The following is a 17,604-nucleotide window of genomic DNA, read 5'->3' on the forward strand; positions in this document are numbered from 1 at the left end:
TTTTAAATAATCACATGTGAACCACACTGGGTCTAAAGAAAAGTTGTCTAAGGAAAGGAGATGTAGACTTTAGCTTTTCAACAGGATGCTCCCATTTTTCTATACCTAGGCTTGCCCCCAACTCTGCTTGAAGGTCTATCATTTCCCTCCCCACATTCATCTTGGGACATCATGGCTGGCTGGGTTCCCATGCCATTTTACCTTGTGCTGCCTGGAGAGGATTGCAGTTCCTCCCATTAATTTGCAGTGCTGTAATGGGATACGTTCCACAAGGGCAGTTCCTTCTACTTCCGTACTCTTAGAGAATGAAAAGAACAACCAGTACTGAGATTTTGCAAGTCTACTTGGAACTTGCACCCCTGTCTCTAAAATGCTTTCGGTCATGTAGACCTCCTCAATAAATGACTCCTCTTACATTCAGCTTCTGTGCTTACTCACACCATAATCATTCTTCCTGCATTTGGGCGGGGAGGGGGGCAGGGGGAGAGCACCTAGAATATGTATGCTCATGACCTCAAATAGCTCAGAATATGCAGAGGCTAACTTTGTGCCTTGCAATTACGCAGCACACCAACAACATTCCAAAACGCCACTCCAGGTGGAAATTATGCACACATTTAGTGCTGTGGTTTGAAGGGCACAAACAATGGTTCATAACAACCAGAACTGGTGACTGCTCCCGAAAATATAATACTGGAAATCACCTTGGAATTTAACCTGCCCACAGAATCCCAAATTGTTAAAAGATATAACTGACATCATGATACGCGAGACAAAAGATGGATAACAGCCACAGTTGGCGTTCACATATTTGCAAATGGACTGGCATGAATACACAATGCCAGCTGCCCACCCAGTGTCCTCTTTAGACGGAGTTATTTCTGGCACTGTAGTAACAGTAGCAATACACAAGTTCTCCTGTCTGCCTAAGGAGAAGCAACCACACTAAAAATAGGGAAATCTCTATGATTGGGCATGAGGAAAGGTGGTTAAAGCTATCTGCATAGCTCTCCAGTACTTTGCTGGCCAAGACCATTGGCTGTTTCACCGACAGTGACAGATATGCACACTATATATAGGGGTAGGCACTGCAAGCCTCTAAGTGAGCAGGGGAGAGGATTTGCAAAACCTGGGTCCTGCTAGACCAAGCGTGGCTTCCACGCCAGAAAACTGGAATAAAGAGCAGAAGTGCTTGGTAGAGACTGGGTTGCAGGAGGTGTGGTTTAAAATGTTAAGCTTCAAAATTCCTGATCCTGAACAGAGGGATGCACTCTTTATAGTAGCACCATGAGATCCACTCTCTCAACAGTATATTGAGAAAGAGGCGCAGGGGTTTTCCTCCCTGCCCCCAATCAACTGGTATAAAATTTTTATGAAATAAATAAAAATAATTTGTGCTTGAGGGGATTAGGCCAGGATGGGAAACCTCAGGCTAGGAACCAAATATGGCCCTCCAGGACTCCATATCAGGCTACACTTGGCCCTCATGAAGTTATTGGGTGTTTCTGCCTGGCTAGAATTGTCATTGAACGCTGCTAATGCCTCTTATTTGCCTAGATGAAGGACAGAGCGTGTACGTAGACACTAGCCTACTGCACAAAGGTAACGTCTGCACATTTGTTTTGCCCACTTTTGCTCTGGCCCACCCACTATTGGCAGGTCGCCTTCAGAAGGCTGCCCAGGTAGCCCACAGCCTGAAAAAGGCTCCCCAGCTCTGGATTAGACAAGTTAATCCTACCATAAGAAACACCCCTGGAATCAGTGATAAAGAGATTCACAATGAAAATGCTTAGTACAGGAGTAGCTGAGACGAAGTTATACAACATCATATTTTAAATATGTGTCTGGAGAAGCAGAGTTGTATTTCTATTGCACCTCTATCCAAAAGAGATCTGTAACTCTGACAAAAGAGCCACTAATAATCACATTTCCTGCTAGAAGCAAGATATAGCAAAGTATCAGATGAAGAATTATCTTAGTGCACGGGACAAACAGTGACAAGTATTGCAACTGAGAATCTACAACCTTTTCTTAAAAGAACCCACTGAGTTCTGCAGTGTCTGGTTAGTTAGAAAGGAAGAGCAAATAGATTATAACAGGTTCTGACATCGACCGATTAAAAATATATATATTTATTTTAATGTATTTAAAATAAAGTATTGCATTAATGAATTTCATTGTTTATTGTTTGCTTACTTACATTTGAATGCATCCATGGATGGTTGATTAGATTTTCAAATTGTAAGCCACCTTGAGGACTTTTGTCAAAGCAGAATATGAATCCAGTTACAGATGGGTAGCCGTGTTGGTCTGCCATAGTCCAAATAAAAAAATTCCTTCCTGTAGCACCTTAAAGACCAACTAAGTTAGTTCTTGGTATAAGCTTTCGTGTGCATGCACACTTCTTCAGATACACAGTATCGTGTGTATCTGAAGAAGTGTGCATGCACACGAAAGCTTATACCAAGAACTAACTTAGTTGGTCTTTAAGGTGCTACAGGAAGGAATTTTTTTATTCAGAATATGAATTTAAAAGAATAATAAGAATAGCTCACAGTGACAAGTAGTCCACAAGAGGACTAAGACTCACTCCATATTCATAATATTCATAATAAAAATGTTACAATTTTTCACAGGCTTCCTCATTCTATTGCATTGTTCTCAGAGTTTTTGCAAAAGTTGATGGGGTGTTGTTGTTTTTTTCCAAGGGGGTTGTTGGCAAGGAGAAGCTTAATGGCAGTGTTAGAGTAGTATATGCAAGTTGGGGGCAGCAGATGCATATGATTAGGGCAATATGACCCCAATCCACAAAGGAAAGGAGGAATTTAACAACCCAAAGGCAACCCAAACACCATAAATTTAAGGCACATGTAAAAAACTCTACCCCAAAGAATCCTGGGAACTGTAGCTTAAGGATTCTGGGAACTGTAGCTCTGTGAGGGAGTAAGCTACAGTTCCCAGGATTCTTTGCGGTGGGGAAATGTGCTTTGAATGTATGGTGTGTGTATAAAGTCAGACTCTGTTGCTTTACACTGCAATCCTTTTGCATTCTATTCCTTCCTATTTCTACCTGTATCTACACAAACCCAATTAGAGCTGGGAGGAAAATACAAGATTCTCCGGTATCTCCCAGTTACACATACCATAATCCACATGTGTGGAATTGCAACTTTTGTAGTACGGTGGGATGGAGGTCTTTGCGCATGGGGGAGCCAGTATGCCAGAAAGAAACTCTTCCAATTTATCCCTGCTTGCAGCACGAAGAGCTCATTCCCTGACGCTGGACAGTCCTCACAGACAACCACAGGGGCATGTTGCTGAACAAGAAATAGAGAGAATGGAGGAGTGGGGAATTAATAGCAGAAAGCAAAGAAGATCATAAATCCAAATGAAGTGTTGATGGAATCACAAACCACAACTGAGTGGCCTATGCATTTTACAACCTGCTGAGCTGATTTATTCCGGACAGGACTGTCAAGCCCAGAGGTTAGGCTGTGAAACAAATGGGGAAACAAACCCATGGTGAGGAAGAGAATCTCTTCTTCCTTCAATGAGATTTGAAACGAAAAGCTCTCTATAAAAAGAAAAGCGCTCCAGTGCCCCCTCATACTGATCAATAGCCCCAAGATCTGTGTGGGCCTTATCTGGCCTGTAACTGCATAGGTCTCACATGATGAAGGGTGCAATCCCGCACAGAGTTTCCTAGGCACGAGTCCCATTGAACACAACACTTCTAAATGCATAAAAGGACTGAACTAGTGAACGGACGTCCCTCTGTGTGGTCAACTAATGCAAGGTTCTCCATGAAGAAAGATTCTTTACTGAAATGGAGACTTGTGAACGGTAAGTGAATTGCCCTTGTGCTCTAAAGGATGAATCATAAAAAAAGAAGTCCAAATAAATGAGATTACAGCTTGGGTTGTTGTTTTGTCAGCAAGCTCTTATTCTTTGCTGCATTTTATTAGGTGAAACGGCATTTTGTAAGAGTTTGTTCTGTTGCATATAAACGTTCTATTATTGTCATTGCTGTTAGATGCCCTGAGTGTGGGATGGGTGATATATAAATTGCTTAGTAAACAGTCATCCTCTGCAGGTTCATTTAAGACATACTTCCTCAATCTGTGTGCATTCTTTCTAGCAGTTTCTTTTGATAGGGAGAACACGCTCTTATGCAGAGTGAGAGGTCAGCATTCTTCTTGCTTTTTATCTACACCAAATGCACAAAAAATTGGGAAATGAGCACCACAATGGGCTTGCTTATATTTGCCTTCAATACTGGGACTATGACATGCTGGATCTGGACTAGTAATATAACACACCACTATTATAACACACTAGACTCATCTGTTTAACAAGCAAAAGCATTTACTATTCTTTCATCCAAGATGGTCCCAATTTTACATTCTACCTGTTCGGAAATCTTTAACTTCCATAAGAGCAGAAGGTTCCTAATGCTTCCACAATTCCTTTCGCCCCAGCCAAGAATGTGCATTTTGAATGGCTCTATTAAAACCTTTGATAGCATGCTTGACATTAGATTTCTAATATTTAGAGAACTAGGTGCTTAGAAAGGATTAAGTAGAGATGGATCTTTCAAGGCTAGTTAAAACTCTTTTTGCATCTATTCTGCCCTGGACACATGAGTAGTCTGCTCTCCAAGAATAGGAGACTGTGGAGATCCAAATAGGGCACTAAAAGCATAAATGCTCATTAAGCACTTTTAAAAGCTCTGTAAATTAAACCATTACAAAGTCTTGTGGCACCTTAAAGACTAGCAAATTCATGGTGACCCCCCCCAAAAAAAAACACCTTTCATGGTGTAAAGTCTATCTAACACATGAAGTGTTATCCTCAGATAGCCCATGCAGAGAAAAATACAGTGGACAGTGGAATCAAATGACTAGGAAACACAAGAAGTACAGTGTGACACACTTAAAATGCCAATTATTTTAGTGGAGGCGCTGAAAATATTTTGGACAGGTCATCCTACTTCTAAATAGGCTGTTATGGTTTCCTAATGTTCCCTAGCAGAGAATAAAAATAAAAAGCTCACCAACTGCCATTTAAAAACTCCCCTTTAACATTGCCTTCCTCGACCCCCATTTCCCATGCAGAATATGTTTGGAATGAAAGGTGGGGCTGAATTAGAATGGGGGAAAGATCTGACCAGACGGCACTGGAGGGAGGTCTGCAGAGTCCCCCAGGATCTGCTTTGTGTGTAAGCCAAGTTGCCTTCTGTGATAACAATTCACCTGCACTGCTGTGCTAACCAAGTGAGGTTCCTGAGGTGAAGGTGTGCTGCACAGAAGGCAAATTGTTGGTGAGGGGAAGAGATCTCTTACTGAGTTCTGTGTAGAATAATCCTCAGTGGCAGACATAAGGACTCTGTGCCTAGCTGAAAAGGACAGGAGGGCTTTTATGTTACAGGCAAGAAAGGGCACCAACGCCCATTCACATGAAGTAATGAAAATAGTGGCAATTCAAAATCCATTAGGGGCTTCGCACTTTGTTCTCTTTCCCCTGTCAGAAAAAACACACACTGCTCTTAGTACTCCACATTTCTAGCTCTTGCCAGAAATAATTACAGTAGTCTGTGCCTCAAGACAACTTTGAGTCCACAAGGTCAGAATCAGAGCATCACTCAGCAGTTTTCACAAGCATTACAGAAAATCCAGGCGGAAACCTTAAAAAACCCACCCATGTCACCCAGTTCCAGAGAAGAGGCCTTGCCTTCTTAAAGGAAAGGGTTTTGCCACCAATTTTGACCACTTCCCCCACTTCAGCTCTTGTGGAATAATAAGGGGATCAGAATGTCTTCAACATCTCTCTCTCCCAGGGTCAATCCAGCTCTTACGTTCCTTTCTTCTTGCCATCCCTTTTATTTCAAAGTTCAATAAACAGGAAGAAAAGGGAATGGTCTTGACAAATCCCATCAAGGCTCAGGAAAAACCAAGCCTGCCTCCAGCTGACATACCAGGCCCTGCGCTAATGAGAGGTAAGGAGGCACCTAAGAAGAACAGGCAACAGCAAAGAGAAGGAGAAATGAATTATTCACATTGCATGCATTAGACAGCAGCACAAATCACACACTTTCCACACCTAAAAGGGACAAGCACCAGATCCTTGCAGGTCCCCATGCTTGACCAGGGCTTCTACATCTTGCATCCCAAGAGAGGCAGCCCAGAGGCCAACAGCTGCATCCAGTCAAGAATGGAATTTGCAGCTGAAAGGCTTTTGTGCAAGGGATGCACAATAGCCAGGCCAGTACAGGGGAGGGTCAGAGTTAACTCTTTGATCACCACATCCCCAGAGGGCAAAAAAGAAAGGAACAGCCTGTAGTTGCCACTCTTTCTAAAATGGCACATATGTTATCATGCGTATTCAATCTGATCACTGATCACAGCAGGCCTCTAGTATTATTCAAGCAAAAAGAATACGTGTTCCTAGAACTGAGAGCTCCAGCAAGCAGTGAAAAAGCTCATCCCCATCCCACCTCTATAGCATAACACCAAATACAGTCGTACCTTGGATCCTGAACGCCTTGCAAGTTGAATGTTTTGGCTCCCAAACACCACAAACCCAGAAGTGAGTGTTCCGGTTTGCGAACGTTCTTTGGAACCCGAACGTCTGACGGGGCTTCAGACTGGCTGCAGGAGCTTCCTTCAGCCAATTGGAAGCCACACCTTGGTTTCCGAACATTTTGGAAGTTGAACAGACTTCCGGAACAGATTCCATTCAACTTCCAAGGTACCACTGTAACCATTTTTTATCCTGTATGAGAATGAAAAACCAACCTTGACAATACACACCACAGTGGCTGGGGTGCAAAGGAGACCAACAAAGTGGATGAACTGCTGCGAGGGTTCTTGTCCATCTATAGATAGTGGAGAGTAGACATGGTCCCACAGTCACCAGGATAAATGAGCTCCAGAAGAAGAGTCAATGTCCATTGTTCAAGAGCACCTGAAACAGCACAGAGAGGCTGAAAAAGGGTCAAAGTACAGGTGATACATATACCTCCCCTTTTTACCTTCTCCCGGCCCCTTAAGGGGCTACCTGTTACTTCAGTGCAGAAGATTACCTACATTCAAATTATTTGGTACTCAGAACTGCACCTCAGTTGTATTTATACAACTATTTCTATACTGCCATACCATAAAGCAGGACAGTGCTCATAATAAAGAGACAATGAAAAAGAATGCAATGTTTTATCACAATAGGAAGCTCAAGCTGCATTCAGAAAAATAAACAAAACATTTGCTACTCAGGATTGATTCACATGACCCCAGTATGTCATGTCAGTATGTCTAGGGAATTGTGTTAATTTTAGTACATGGGAGCCCCAGCTTTCCAGCAGGTGGAAATTTTGACCGAAAATATTGCTCTTATGGGCAACAGAGGTTTTAGCAACCTCACTGTAAGAGGAAGGGTAGCACAAGGCCCCCATTCAGCCCATATTTTGTTACGTTTCAGAGAGAAACTAATCAAACTTGCAGCACACTAAAAGAGGTCGGTGCTATGACAGAAAATGAACATTGCTGTGATGGCTCACACTGGTTTTACAACTACAGTGGTACCTTGGGTTACAGACGCTTCAGGTTGCAGATGCTTCAGGTTACAGATTCCACTAACCCAGAAATAGTACCTCAGGTTAAGAACTTTGCTTCAGGATGAGAACAGAAATTGCACGGTGGCAGTGGAAGGCCCCATCAGCTAACATGGTACCTCAGGTTAAGAACAGTTTCAGGTTAAGAACGGACCTCCAGAACGAATTAAGTTCTTAACCCGAGGTACCACTGTACACTGTAAAATTACACTACCAGCAGAATGGGATAGGATGCCCATATTTTGGTTTCCCCCCTTGAAGAGCCAGCTGCCAAGGGAGTGAATGTCAATGGGAGACTTGTCAGCGTAACAGTGCAATCCTATTTCTACTCAGAAGTGAGTCTCATTGTGCTGAATGGGCCTTACACCCAGGGAAGTGTGTATGAGATCCCAGCCAAAGGCCCACTGAACACAACAGAATTGTATTTCTAATGTATTGTATAGGATAGGATATGCTGCAAGTATCTTGCCCAGTAGGAGATATGTGAAATTTAACCATCAAACCTGAGCCCTGGCCTCATTAGAGATAATTTTAACAGGAAAAAGGTATCACCTTTGATTTCTTAGTGGGAATTGGTTTTGAATGCAGTTTGAAAAGAATTCATGCTATTATGAATTTTAGAATTCCAAGGTCAGGCTCTGAAAGGAGTTCTTCCTTTGACCCAGCAGCTTACACACCTTGGGTAATTTGTATTTTTCTGAATTGTCATATAGAAAGGGTGGCAACTCTCAGGTAGGCTTGTAGGTCATATGTTATTTTGTTATTATAATAGAAATCCAGTACAGTATCTCTAAACCTTTCTCGGTAGTCACCTGAAGGCTCTTCTTCTAAGCTTTCGTACTACATTAAAATAGCACGAGTTCTGCAACGTTTCTGAAATGTCTTGACAAAGCTCACAAGGAACGTTATTGCCATTGCAAGATTATACTTTGAATTGGAAAGCCAGTGCACTCTCACTCTCACTCTCTCAAATGTGCTTGCTAATAAGTGTCCCGCTGTTATCGTTTCAAGTGGCAGGTAAGTGTGCCCTTTTGTGAACAGCCGTACTCATTGCTTCGGTGTTTAACTTTGTTATGTGTGATAGCAAATGTGGCAAGAAATGTCTGGGATTAAAATAAATAGTATTGAGACAACCAGGCGGAACATGAAAAGAAGTGTGATTAATGCCACCGCACACACATTTTTAGGCTGCCAGAAGCTGCCTAAAATAAAAACAAACCAAATGTTTCTAGCCCCATACACATGGTGCTGATAACGCCAAGGTTGCAGGTTCGATCCCCATATGGGACAGCTGCGTATTCCTGCATTGCAGGGGATTGCACTAGGTGATTCTCAGGGTCCCTTCCAACTCTACAATTCTATATCCACTGATGCACCCAGCAGCACTGTGGGAAATGGCTGCTCTAAAACACTCAGCGTTTTGCTGAGGCACGGTAAATGCAAAAGAAAATAATGAAGAGAAAATATTTACAAGAGGCACAAAACAGTATGTTAGTAAGCCATCCTTCTTCGCCAGCTTCCACATGCACAGCGTTACCAGAGAAATCTTTGTCTTCAAGCTGAAATCTCTGCCTAGCAAGAAGATTTAATTCCTGTTCTCAGAACAGGTTTGTCAAGCACAGTGCATATTCCCACTTGAAGAAGTTATTAAGCATTTATACAAGCTCAAATTATAACATTTGCTGCAAATGCTGCCAATACCAACAGGAATTTACTTGCTAAGGCATCACAGTCAGTCCAAGCTGGGTAGGACACAGAAGAACAGGGAACAGACATTTTGTGAGGAGCATTGCATTTACTCATTTCCACCATGACAATTACTTTTAATACACAGTCGTATTCTAGCTAGAAAGCTTCCAGTGGGAGGATTACCCTTGAGTATGTTTAATACTACCCCAATAATTATCTTTCTAAAAACATGGATGTAAGATTTAAAAATGAAATTCTTCACATCAGTTTCTTGACTCTATGAACCATTTGCTTAGCATTTTAGCTATTACATGCAGAAAAACCCACAGCCTGACTAAATAGCCACTTTCCTGTTAGGCTGCTGTGTAAGAGAAGATGACACAACCTGCCAGGGCTTGAACAACTAAGTGTGCTCTTTGGAAAAAATCAAACAATTGCACCATTCACCTGGAAACTGCAGGAACAGCAAAACCTTACGGTAAACTTGTGTGTTTTGGCATTTTAGGTTTAGAAAAGCTCTAACCCCATAGCTGGATTGCTCAAGTTGGAATGCAAGCTCAGCAGCAGTACAGGAAAGAAACCCAATATAAAAGGTGATGCCTTTGGGAAGTACTGGAAGCAGCATCACACAATAAAAGTGTTAAAGGAATCAGTGGAACACAAATTTTACAGAGGCATTTCACAACACACAGCATCCAATATAGTCTAGTAAAAATAAGGCTGAGATAAAATAAATCATTTTTAGGATAACATTTAAGCTAGCAGAAGTAGCAACATACTAATAGCTGCAATGTCCAGTTTGATGCAAAATGAGGCTATTCTCCGTCACAAGTTGCTACTGGAAGTGCCTGAAAATAGAAACAGTTGAAAACTAACAGGCACTGAGGCTGCAGTATCTCAATTTCTATAAGGTCAAATAGGTTCCCTTAAGGTCAAATAGGTCCCCTTATTTGATTTATTTTTATTATATATCTTCTCTTCTTCCTAAAGGAGGAAATGATTTTAAAATATTTAACAGGAGCATTTGTACCTTTAGTACAACACTCATGAAGAAAAACCTCTCTAATGCTTTTAACCCAAATACGTATTGTAAATTTCCTTCACTATACCAGCATCGACATACAGTCGTACCTTGGTTCTTGAACAGAATCTGTGCTGGAAGTCCATTCGACTTCTGAAAATGTTCAAAAACCAAGGTGTGGCTTTCGATTGGCTGCAGGAGCTTCCTGCATTCAATCGGAAGCCACGGAAGCAGCATCAGATGCTTGGGTTCCAAAGAACATTCACAAACCGGAACACTCACTTCTGGGTTTGTGGCGTTCGGGAGCCAAAACATTTGAGTCACAAGGCGTTTGAGAACCAAGGTACGACTGTACAGTATGTTGTTGTTTAACAGTCATTATCATAACCTGCTATCACATAGTCACACCCAGCCCAGCACTTTGTTTGGGTTCAAGTCGTGCTCAAGCAAGGTGCCTCAGGCCAATAGCAGCCAATACAGTGGTGCCTCGCAAGACGAAATTAATTCGTTCTGCGAGCTTTTTCGTCTTGCGAAGCACAGTTTCCCATAGGAATGCATTGAAAATCAATTAATGTTTTCGTTTTCGTCTTGCAAAGCAAGCCCATAGGGAAATTCGTCTTGCGAAGCAACTCAAAAAACGAAAAACTCTTTCATCTTGCGAGTTTTTCGTCTTGCGAGGTACCACTGTTTAGGTAAAAATGAATTAGGAAATGAGGTGTGCTTTACAGTATGTTGTGCCCAAGGCAGTTGTCAGGCTGGATACAATTCTATGCTTGCCTGTGGGTCGCTGACCTGAGGTCCAAAGCACACTGAGGTACACACCTCAATTCCTTATGATGTTTAATACATTGGACGTTATTGGTATGGGGCATCATGCTTGACAGTGTCTTGTCACTTCCTGTCTAGATCAAGATGGAGACCACTTCTTTCAGAGCTCTGAAAGAGGTCTCTGCAACCAGATGGAGCCTCTTTGAGGAACCACAGGAGGATGGCCTGCAGTGCCTGGGGTGACCCCCCCTCCCCACCCTATAATGAAGTCAGTCTGACAACTAGGAATAGGAGAGGCAGGAGAAGCCTTTTTGCATTGATCTAGGTACCGCTCCAGCGGGAAGGTAAATGGTGTTTCCGTGCGCTGCTCTGGTTCGCCAGAAGTGGCTTAGTCATGCTGGCCACATGACCCAAAAGCTGTACGCCGGCTCCCTCGGCCAATAAAGTGAGATGAGCACTGCAACCCCAGAGTCGGTCACAACTGGACCTAATGGTCAGGGGTCCCTTTACCTTTAAACACAGCAACTTACAATATTTTTCTTCTTATGGTAGCCCAATTGCTGTGGCAAAATACAATACAGGTACCGGTAGGTTAGAATTTACATGTATGTTTTGCTATCTTAACTGGACTCACATTATAATTGTCTGATCTTAACCATTATCAGCTGGAATCAACAGAACATAAAATAATGTTGTCAAGCCATAAGAACTGGATTTAGCCTAAATGAAAATCCAGGGTCTACACTGCTTTTTTTTTGGTAGATCACTAGTGATAACACTTTCTATTCTGAGAACCTTGCACTAATGCCAACTGGCTTAGGTTGCCATGAAGCATGAGTCACGGCCGAATTGGCAAGCACTGTCCTTCAGTGAATCCCCTAATAGTTACTGCAAATGAGTCTCTTACCAAACTCAAGTCGAGAAGACTAGGGCTAGTACAATTCTTCCACAATTCTTGCACTGTCTGTTCCTTGAATTTTAAGCTTGCGAGGTTCAAGGACCTGTTTTATCTTTTGCAAGGAGCCTATATCAACAATTGCCAATGCATTATTAATGATAATATAATCTATCACAGATATATGGGCATGGATCCTGAGACCCCTGAATGAAAGGAAGTTGACAAAGAGAATTTTCATTCCCCTACTCACCCCAGCACCCTATCCAATGGGGGAGAGGAGACAAAAGTAGGCAGCTTGAACAAGCAGTTTCACTTGAAGCTGCATTTGAGGCTGCCTCAAAATGCTAACGTTAGAAGGCACATTTGCAGGAGGGGGCAGGTAGGTGGAAGGGGGTGCTTAACCCAACTCATGGCTGCCAACTCTCCCTTGAAAACATCTTCCGGGGTTTTACTCCTTTCCCCTCAGCATGGAGAATAGCATTTATGAGGAGAATCGGTCAGCATGGAAATTATTAACCCAGCCTTCCCCAGCCTGGTGCCTTCGCCATGGACTATAACTCCCATCAGCCCCAGCCTCCGAAGCTGTGCTGGCTGGGGATCAATGGGAGTTGCAGTCCAAAATGGCTGGAGGACACCAGGTTAGGGAAGGCAGGTTAAGCACTAACGTCCTCCCTTCTCCACTACAAGCCCACCTCTCAACCCAGTTGTGGGATTGCCTTGGCAAATAAGGGGTTGGGAAGAGGCTTTTGTGAAGGTTCTGCCTCTAGGGAAAATACTTATTTCAAGAGCTTAGAGAAATCCTTTGTTATACCATCAGCATTTGCAGTGGGGTTGACCTTTTTCGAAATAAAGAGGAGCGGATGCTTAATTTAAACAGCTCTGCACAATGGACCAAACATTACAAGTACTGTAAAAGGAAATGCAACCCTCAGATCAAGCCCTCCAACAAGTCCCTTGTAACAGCCCCACTCAGAAAGAGATAACTCCAGCTGAAACACAAGTTGCTAGCAGTAAAGCAAGCTGTCCTGAAGGGTAGAAAATTAATGGGAGCTGCAGAGCCCCTCCTGGCCTTGGGGTGCCTTCTGTGATGCAAAGATGAATGCAGAATCTCAGGCCCCCTGCACTGAGACCACTCTTCAGGCAGTTCTTGAAGACCGGCAAAAGGCTTTCCAAGGACTTTCAGCTTTCATTACCAGGCTAAACATGAACAGTAACACACTTGGATGAGTAGCTTAGAGTGGTATGGAATATGCTGGGAGCGTCGAGGTGCAACTCAGCTTGCACTGTGGGCTGGTGTATCTGCATGAGAAAGGGCAGAGAGAGAGGAACCTCCAAACTTCCTAGACTGTCCTTGTGTTCATCTTCCTTCAGAGCTAGATGGATACTCTTAGGTAGGGTTGCCATATTCTGAAGAGCAAAAAAGAGGACGCAATGATGACTCTCATTTTAAATACCCCTACAGTATGTAGGCTATAGAAGCTGTGATATATTGCTAAGGGGGGCAGGAGAAGAGAAGAGGAAAGCAAGCCTTTAACCACCAGTTATATCTGTATCTCATCCAGAAAGTATAACCAGAGACATTTTGGCAAATTTAAAAAATCCACCCGGACAGCATTTTTACCTCTGAAAAAGAGGACATGTCCTGGAAAAAGAGGACACATGGCAGCCCTAGTCAGTTGCTGACCTTACTTCTTATTCCCTCCTTTCATGCTTTCCGCTTGACAGATCTTCCCAGCAGACATATTTTGGATCTCTCTTCTCTTGAGACGCAAGAGCAAGCATGGCTCATCACATCTCAACATTAGGAAAGATTCCCATTCTATTTGGCTATCGACACATATTTCCAGTAATAAATATTCACTTTGTTTTCTTAAACCCAGAGTCTCCACGTGATTACATCCAGGGAAAGTGTGCTTCTCCAACAAGAATTCTGCTTCAGTTCAGATTCTGCCGGCATTTAACTCCAAATGCTAAGAAAATATACCCCAGAACAGGTGCCAAAAGCAAAGAGACCGGAACTTACAGTCCTTTGCAGCCTCAACACTCCCAAGAACATATTTCAATTAAAGCATTAATAAGACTAGTAAGGAGGCTGCTTCTCTACTTCCTCTGCTCTCTGCTTTTAGAGTTCTCTGCAGGCCCCGCTGGAATATTTTCCAGCTCCAGCAAACAAAGAGAGTCTCTAAAAAGCTGCGCCTTATGCCTTTCATCTTCTGCCAAGTTCAGATAACATTTTAAGGTTATACTGGCTTTAAGTCCTATGTTTCCAGAAAAAAATTAATGGAAGAACAGAGTGTAACTGAAGTCAGGGACACTGTTCATTCTGTTCATTCATTAAACTTAAAGTGCAAAAGCAGAAATGTGGTTCATAGGGATCAGAAGCACTGAATGCATTTTCCATATTTATCCACACTCAATGCCCTCATTATCACAGATTATTTAGTTCCACTCCAATCTGCATTCAGGCCAGGCCATGGGACTGAGTTGACCACGGCTGACATGACCTTCACAGAGAGGGGAACAAGGAGAGCGCAACCTTGTTCCTGCTTCTTGATCTCGCAAGCCAAGAGACTGAATCAAGAGGGTACAGCACTGGAAGAGTGCTTTTCAGCCCCCTGGTGGTTACGCTATGGGGTGCTGCAGAGCACTATTCTATCTCCAGAGCTATTTAATGCTACACGAAGCCTCTGGGGGTGATCACTGGGAGCAAGATGCTATCAGAATGCTAACTACACTCAGTTTCATTTCTCCGTAACATCTGAATGAAGCTGTGTGGGCCCTGGGCTGGTGGCCTGGGTGGAGTGGTGAGATGGAGGAAGGAAAATAAGCTTAGCTTGAATTCTGGCAAGACAGAGGCACTATGGGTGAGTGGCTCCTGCATCCAAGAAATTGGTCAACTGCTTGCCCTGGACAGTTTTGCACTGTCCCCAAAGGAACAGTTTTCAGTTTGGGGGTGTTTCTTGATCCTGCTCTGTCACTGGAGGCCCAGGGTAGCCTCAGTGGCTAGAAGCCCCTTTTACCAGTTGTAACCTTGTGACAGCCACATTCATTCCTGGACCAGAGAACTTGACCACAGTAGTTCAGGCACTGGTGACTTCAAGTTTGGATTACTGCAGTGCACTCTATGTGGAGCTTCCCTTGTGCTTAATCTGGAAAACACTTAGTAGTTTGGACCTTTTTACTTGCCTTACCCCACTCAACCACTTCAGTTTGTGAAACTGGTACTACATAATACTCGCTTATAAGAAATCAGTATTTTAGTGTGGCAGCATTTACTTTAATAATCTTAAGATACCTCTTTTTAACTGTTTTTAATCAATAATTTTAAGATGGCATCATAGAACTGTGGTGTTGGAAGTGACCCCAGGGGTCAATCCCCTTCAGTGCAGGAATCCTGCCCACAACCATCTTAGGGTGGGTTTGAACCACCAACCTTCTGGTTGACACAGGCAGATGCACTGAGATCAGGTTTTAGTATATATTTCTGTAAACCGCTTAGAGATTTTCCTGCAATCAAGCAGTATATAAATCCTGTTAAATATATTATCAAAATTGGGAGGTGCTGCATGCATTTTTAAAATCACTGTGGGACTCACACCATATTTGCAACCTGAATGGATAATATTCGTAGGATATGAAAGAAAAAAAAAGGGGGGGGGATACCCAAGCCAATGCTGATACTTAGGCTTTATATTTTACTAAGTGGAATGATTGTAGCTTTGGTATTGAAAAGATGGCTTGTAGGTATATGCACATGGCAGAGGACTGTGAATTAGGGTTGCCATACGTTCGGAGTTTCCAGGGCATATCCGGAATACTGCAGCCGCAAGCAATGTCCAGTGTCAGCAGTATTGTTTTTGCAGGTTTCCCTCAGAAATAGCTCATTTCTTTGAGATTTTGCAAAAGAAAAGTTCAACAACTTTTCTGTTCGAATTTTCACTTTTTGAAATATAGCAGCTCAAGTACAAAGGTCCTTCACTCTCCCTCCACTCTGTCACAAAGCACAGCAACAAAATTCAAGGAGCAATATTTCAAACTCTGCCAGCAAATCCCAACATGACTCACATTTAGCTTCTTCTCTCCCTTCTCTGGGCAACTGGTTATGCCATGTGGAGGTCAGGTGGTCAAACTCCCTGCTGACCTTTGCCATTAATTATCTGTGATCAACTGCATACCCCTTCAGGCCTCCAGTCCCCCCCCTCCGACCCAATCACTCCCTTCAGCTTCTTTCCCTCCTAGCAAACAGCATATTTTTTCCCTTCCCCACACCTCTTGCCCCTCCCCCCCCAGCAGAAGTATGTTCAACTAATTAAACTTTCATGCACACATAAGCTTGCCTGCATCTACTGGCTCCTACTTTGCATTACCTTACTCCAGCATTAAGAAACCGGGACACAGTTGTGGGTGGTGGCGGATGAGCTGCACTCCTAAACTTTTCATAAGTATGTTTAGCACTACTGGAACATCAACTGTACTGGAAAACAAAGCTCTTCTAAATCCTTTGCTAATGGGAATAGGCAGAGCTGGCAGTAAGGCTTATATGCCTACCCCATCCTTCATTCAACCCTTAAAAACCAAATACAATCAGAGGAGCTTCTTCCCAGGTAAGTATGCCTGGGTTTGCAGCCTAAAGCCTTTTGCCAGGATTTGGGGAGAACATCTGGCAAGTGTCAACAACAGTAATACTGCATCCCCCTCCCCAAGTGCAAATAATGTTACTAACCAGCCAACCAACCTTTTTTGTCTGCCCTGCAAAGGCACCCTTTCGAGAAAGAGAAAAAGAGAAAGAGAAAGAAAGGGATCTGGAGTCCAGGTATTCATATATTTACTGTATTGGCCCCCTGCTGCAGTTGACAAAAGGATGGAATCAAAGCACCATGACAATAAGCAGCATGTGAATACACTCCCACCAGACAATGCCACATACCAGCTCAATTCCCTCAGGATGCTAAACAGCAGTAGATAGGATTGATTCACACCAAGGCTACCTCTATTGGAAGCATCAAGCAGATTTTCTTTCCCAACCTCCACCAACGTATGATTGCTACCAGAATTAGCAAGGGAATAAGAATCTGTTTCTACTTCAGTATACTGTATAGGCTCACTAGATGGCTTTGGAAAAGTTGTCTATCTGTAAATTGGGAATAACCATCTGGCTCACATGGCTGTCCAACCCTAACAGGAAATGAGTAGGTACTTCTGAAATTGCCACAGCAAATTTCTGTCAAAACTATGTTCATGACAATATGGTAGGCTTTCAAGATTATGAGTAAAGGTGCCTTGTGTTTTTTACTTTATTTACTGAATCATGCATCATGTAAAGGTAAAGGACCCCTGGACGCTTAAGGCCAGTCAAAGGCGACTATGGGGTTGTGGTGCTCATCACGCTTTCAGGCCGAGGGAGCCAGCGTTTGTCCACAGACAGGTGGCCAGCATGACTAAACCACTTCTGGCACAATGGAACACCATGACGGAAACCAGAGCACACGGAAACGCCGTTAACCTTCCTGCCGCAGTGGTACCTATTTATCTACTTGCACTGGTGTGCTTTCAAACTGCTAAGTTGGCAGAACCTGGGACAGAGCAATGGGAGCTCACCCTGTCGCAGGGATTTGAACCGCT

The 17,604-nt window shown here is 43.1% G+C and overlaps 1 protein-coding gene across 4 annotated transcripts in view; it reads right to left on the reverse strand.

Moving 5' to 3' along the window:
• Positions 1-17,604, reverse strand: part of LARGE2 (LARGE xylosyl- and glucuronyltransferase 2) — a 46,171-nt gene that overhangs the window by 26,479 nt on the left and 2,088 nt on the right. Inside the window, exons 2-3 of one of the 4 annotated variants that reach the window (XM_081164577.1) lie at positions 6,795-6,963; positions 3,144-3,317 (exon numbers count right to left, since the gene is read on the reverse strand). The exons of 1 other annotated variant lie outside the window; for it this stretch is intronic. The gene's annotated coding sequence lies outside the window, so the exon portion shown is untranslated. The remainder of the gene's footprint in view (positions 1-3,143; positions 3,318-6,794; positions 6,964-17,604) is intronic. 2 more of the 4 variants (XM_081164580.1, XM_081164584.1) reach the window with 2 other exon arrangements.

The sequence above is a fragment of the Podarcis bocagei genome (assembly GCF_964188305.1).
Source record: "Podarcis bocagei genome assembly, chromosome: 1".
NCBI classification, from domain to species: Eukaryota; Metazoa; Chordata; class Lepidosauria; order Squamata; family Lacertidae; genus Podarcis; species Podarcis bocagei.